We start from the raw sequence: 5,726 nt of genomic DNA, 5'->3' as shown, positions 1-5,726 counted from the left end.
GGTCATGTGGGAAGGACCCCCCCCCTAATCGCCCACACTCACTGGCAACGGTTTAAAATGTCATCGTGGGAAGGGGTTAAAAACCGTTTGTATAGCAGCTCGTTGTACCAGTGACCAGACTACCAACTGCTCCATTAGGAGTAGAGATTTTGCATGAATGGCTATTACGAACGACGATGACTACTGAGTATTGTAGCACATATTTTTTTAACGAATTTCTTAACATTTGCATGGCCACACTTGATTTTAGAATGTAGCATGTCTGGCTTTCTGTATGACTGATGAGAAATATAATATGACCTCGTCCATGAACGTATGTACATGGCGTTCTGACGACCCACCTTCCGCCATGGCCGTCCTCGACGCTGTGATGCACGCCCTGACATTCTTGAGTATCGCCCTGACATCAGGCCCGGCTACGGCGTGCTCCATGGTGTCCCGCACGGCGTCCCTCCGCGGGGGCGCGCAGATGCGTGCGGCCATAAGAAAAATATATATTATGTTTGTGATATTAGGAAACTTGTGATTCTCAATTAATAGTAGAGACAATGATAATAATAAATGACATAGTACGCGGGATTAATGATTTCTTATTGAGAAAGATCTCATTTTGTTTTGGAAGGTTATCAAGAAAAATATTATGTTTATATTTTAGGAAGGTGATCTCGTATATATGGTGTGATTTCTAAATCCTTAATTACCTATTTATTTGCATGATTAAAATGAATCAACCCACGTGCCAAAGCAAGCACGAAACAAGATCTCCCTTTAATGAGATTTAGTTTTTTAATGAGAAAGGGAAAAATCAGTGGGAGGGGTGGTGAGACGAATAAAACCGGAGTACCAGGCTAACAAGTGCTCCATTAGGAGTAGAGATATCAACACCGTGTCACACATATATTGAAGACACGAGATATGTCATATCATTGACTTTTATTTTTCACACATATCTTGAATACACGAGATATGTCATATCTTTGACTTTTAGTTTTCTTCAGATATCATCATCCATGGCTATAAGAGATGGCATAGACCATTTGGATGTGCATCTTTTGTCTGCTCTCTTACTTTCCTTCTGACGGTATATTACTTGAGACATGGGAACCCTCAATATGACAATCATGCTATGTTTTCTGCTCCTCATGCCACTCCACTTAGTTCCTGGTAAATATTTTTAAGAATAATCCCTGCAAGAACAATGCACTTCCTCAATGTATGGTCTATACGTTTGCTAGCCATATGTGTAAATTATACTACATTACTTACATTCTTTTCTTTTGTCCCTTCAGAATATTGTAGGATCTGGTTTTTCATGCACCATATTTTGATTATTGTTTTGTAGGTTCAGAGGCCAAGACGTGCAAAGAGCTCAGTGGGACATATACCGCTTCACGTTGTGATCAGGCTGAATGTGTTGTGGCCTGCCGCAAGGAGAGCTTTACCCAAGGGGAGTGTGAAGTTATTGTCAAAACAAAAAAAATTATGGTACTTTGTTTTTGCAAAAAAGAGTGTTGAAGAAGAAACATGTTAAGGCTGTGGAGGATGTGTTGTAGCAATTAATAAGATTATTTAGCAAGAAGAACTAATAATGATGAGTGGTAAATTTTGTGACTCTGCCAGGTTGTCTTTATGTTTTGGCTCAAAACACACACATGAATACCTAACTCATGCCAATGTTCTAAAAAGTCGCATGCTAGAAATATTAGATTCATGTGACCGTGAACCCTAATTTGTCAGCCTGGTAAAGTGTGTGTTGCAAAAATGATGTGTTCTTAGTGACTCGTTGCATAGCAAATATATCCGCAACAACAAGAATTTCTTAGATCATGAGACTCGCTCCCTGATTTTCTGAACTAACACCAAGTGAACAAAGAAGATGTGTGAGCCTAACTAATATGATTTTTATGTATGAATTATAGAGATATGAAAGAGGAGGCCATAAAATTGGCACACAACTATTATTTTTCAAAGATGAAAATGGAACTCTTATAAGTCTGGTGCGCTCCTTAGTGACCGCGGTCAAATGGAATAATGAGGAGAACATTCGTTTTGTAAACCCTTTGTAGTGTAAATGGATCAGAATAGATTTATCTCATACCATATTCTTTACCATATTATTTTCTTGGATCCATAGCGGAGCCGATATTGATGGGTTGTGGACTCAAATGCGGATATACCGGACCGCATATTCAAATCGGAAACGGGGCAGACTTGGACCGGAAACCGAAATATTCGAATCAACAATCTATTAGGTAGGTAATTATATTCCTAGCAACATTTGAGAAGGGTTTAAAATTTCGGTCTTGCATGAATCAATTAGTTAAGAAAATAAAGATATGATTTAGGCTAAACTCCGAGCTTTGTGAGATGGTATCAATACAAATTAAATAATTAAACCATCAACTCTACTAGTGATAAAACTCATGGTTGGACATGCTAGTCAAATGAACTTGATAGCTCCATAATCAGTATCTCTATCATATTAGGCTAGGATTGTTTTACTCAAAAATCAGATTATCCGGTTTGAAACTCTTAGACAATTCTAGTTGATTTTTGGATAATCCGTATCTGCATGCTATATGCTATAACGTATCCGGAGAATCACTTTGGAATCGGATATTATGTATCCAGAGAATTCTTTAAAATTAGATATGGATACTTTAAAGCAGATTCGTTGACGAATTCGGTGCCAAAATTATCCTATCCGATGACTCTTATATAAGCCCTAAATGTAATGTGGGTTGGACCATGAGTATAACATGTTTAGGATTGCATAATATGCAGTATCACCATAAACTACTGCAGGAAGGTCCTAACATGACACATGTATTAGGAGACCATTCGACCAAACTATGTGTGATGCATGAATCACAAATGGTATGGTAATAAAACCGCCACCAATAAAATAAACTATGTGCAATGGCGGATCAATCAAGCACGATTCAGAAAAGAATTACGTGTGCGATAAGTAGCATACAGTTGGTCCATAGAAACTGTTTGCAATGAGACAAAACCACATAAACGGTTAGCCAGATCAAAATGTGTGCGATAGACGATATACAGGTCACTCAGATGAACTGTTTGTGATAAGCCAAACCAACAAAAACGGTTATCCAGATCAACGTATGTGAACAAGGTGATAACATTGGTCAGACCAAAAGATATAATAATGCATACTCGAGGAATAACAACGAGTAACACAACATTACGAAATTCGTTGGCACTGATTTGATTTGACAATATCTCACACTCAAATCAAAGATTACATAAGACAATAGATCCGACAACTGAGCACGAAGATCAATCGATGAAGATATCATCTTTCTTCGACACACACAAAGATATCCCTTTGGGATGAACTAAGTCGGGCAATCTTTTATCTCCCAACTCTCCAAGTGTTTTCTAGCTTAGCCAACTAGCTCAGGGGTATCCAACACAGATTCTTGGAGAAGGGGTGGTTTAAAGGAAAACCAACTTGATCACGAACTCAACATAATGGTCACGGGACGGACTGGTGATACCTCCGAGAAGATATTCAAAAAATCACGAACCACCGATATGTTACTAAGCTCGGAAAACAATCTTGCTTTTCAAGGCAAGACGATATGACCAAAAGAGCGAGGGATTGACACAATCCTAACTCATCAAAGAGTGCACCAGGAAATATGGACTAGGTAGCACAATCAATATTAGGATGATGATTCAATAACCAGCACGCTAAGAATGATAGTATTGTCCATTAACTACCAAGCAACGGGGTTGCTGGGAGTATTGATTTCACACATCATGATTCACTTGTCAGTATTCAGGTTGCAATAACACGGAAACCAAGGAATAAACAATGATGGCGAGACACTGCATCAAGAATTCAAAGGATGATGTGCAATTCCCATGATATTCCTGACATAAAGATGGTAATACTCCAAGGTAGAACAGAACAAAATTTGGATTGGCATTTTGATCTGCGGAATACAACTACTTTGACATAATCCTCGAAATGGACAAGGTACTGGAGTTTGTTTCTCCTAGTCAATCTGAAGTAGAATGGCTTGACAGACTGATACGTCTCCAACGTATCTATAATTTTTTATTGTTCCATGTTGTTATGTTATCATTCTTGGATGTTTTACAATCATTTTATAGCAACTTTATATCATTTTTGGGACTAACTTATTGACATAGTGCCTAGTGCCAGTTGTTGCTTTTTGCTTGTTTTTTACTTCGTAGAAAATCAATACCAAACGGAGTCCAAACGCAGCAAAACTTTTTGGAGACTTTTTCTGGACCAGAAGACACCTGTTGGGCCAAAGAAGTACCAGAGGAGGGCTCTGAGGGGAGCACAACCCACCAGGGCATGCCTGGGGGCCCAGGCGTGCCCAGGTGGGTTGTGCCCACCTCAGTGGCCTCCCGCACCGCCTCTTTGCTCTATTAATACCCTAATATTCCAGAAACCCTAGGGGAGTCGACGAAAATCAATTCCAGCCGCCGCAAGTTCCAGAAACCATAGATCCAATCTAGACACCATCATGGAGGGGTTCATCATCCTCATTGGTGCCTCTCCGATGATGCGTGAGTAGTTCATTGTAGACCTACGAGTCTGTAGTTAGTAGCTAGATGGCTTCCTCTCTCTCTCTCTTGATTCTCAATACAATGATCTCTTGGAGATCTATTTGATGTAACACTTTTTGCGGTGTATTTGTTGGGATCTAATGAAATTTGAGTTTATGATCAGATCTATGCTTTTATCCATGAAAGTTATTTGGGTCTTTTGATCTCTTATATGCATGATTACTTATAGCCTCGTATTTCTTCTTCTAATCTTTGGTTTAGTTAGGCCGACTAGATCGATTTTTCTTGGCATGGGAAGAGGTGTTTTGTGATGGGTTCGATCTTACGGTGCTTGATCCCAGTGAGAGAAGGGCAACCGACACGTATGTATCATTGCTATTAAGGATAACAAGATGGGGTCTATTTCTACATAAATAGATCTTATCTACATCATGTCATCGTTCTTATTGCATTACTCCATTTCTCCATGAACTTAATACACTACATGCATGCTGGATAGCGGTCGATGTGTGGAGTAATAGTAGTAGATGTAGGCAGGAGTCGGTCTACTAATCTTGGACGTGATGCCTATATAATGATCATTGCCTGGATATCGTCATGATTATTTGAAGTTCTATCAATTGCCCAATAGTAATTTGTTTACCCACCATATGCTATTTTTCTCGAGAGAAGCCACTAGTGAAATCTACGGCCCTCGGGTCTCTTCTTTATTATATTTGCCTTTGCGATCTATTTTTATTTTCTTTTATTCACAGATCTATTAATCCAAAAATACAAAAATACCTTGCTGCAATTTATTATTATTTATTTTATCTCGCGTTCCCGCGAGATCTATTTATCCAATCTACTACAATTTTACCTATCGTTTTACCCGTGAGGGATTGACAACCCCTCTCTTACGTCGGGTTGCAAGTATTTGTTCTTTGTGTGCAGGAGCTGTTTACGTGGTGTTGCGTGGTTCTCCTACTGGTTCGATAACCTTGGTCTCATCACTGAGGGAAATACCTACCGTAGCTGTGATGCATCATCCCTTCCTCTTTGGGGAAATACCGACGTAGTTCAAGCCGCATCACGGACCACAAGAGTAACGGGCATCGATGAACAAATACATGGCATACCCTTGACTATCAATTGATAGACGATGGTCAGAATACTAC

General features: G+C 39.3%; 1 long non-coding RNA gene across 1 annotated transcript; it reads left to right on the top strand.

Moving 5' to 3' along the window:
• Positions 1 to 1,000: 1,000 nt before the first annotated feature.
• Positions 1,001 to 1,603, top strand: LOC120974474 (uncharacterized). Its single transcript, XR_005769869.2, has 2 exons — positions 1,001 to 1,164; positions 1,343 to 1,603. It is a non-coding gene; the product is annotated as an uncharacterized lncRNA (long non-coding RNA).
• Positions 1,604 to 5,726: the final 4,123 nt, after the last annotated feature.

The sequence above is a fragment of the Aegilops tauschii genome, chromosome 2, assembly GCF_002575655.3.
Source record: "Aegilops tauschii subsp. strangulata cultivar AL8/78 chromosome 2, Aet v6.0, whole genome shotgun sequence".
NCBI classification, from domain to species: domain Eukaryota; kingdom Viridiplantae; phylum Streptophyta; class Magnoliopsida; order Poales; family Poaceae; genus Aegilops; species Aegilops tauschii.
The sequence above is the reverse complement of the archived record's forward strand: the minus strand, read 5'-3'. Positions and strand labels throughout refer to the sequence as shown.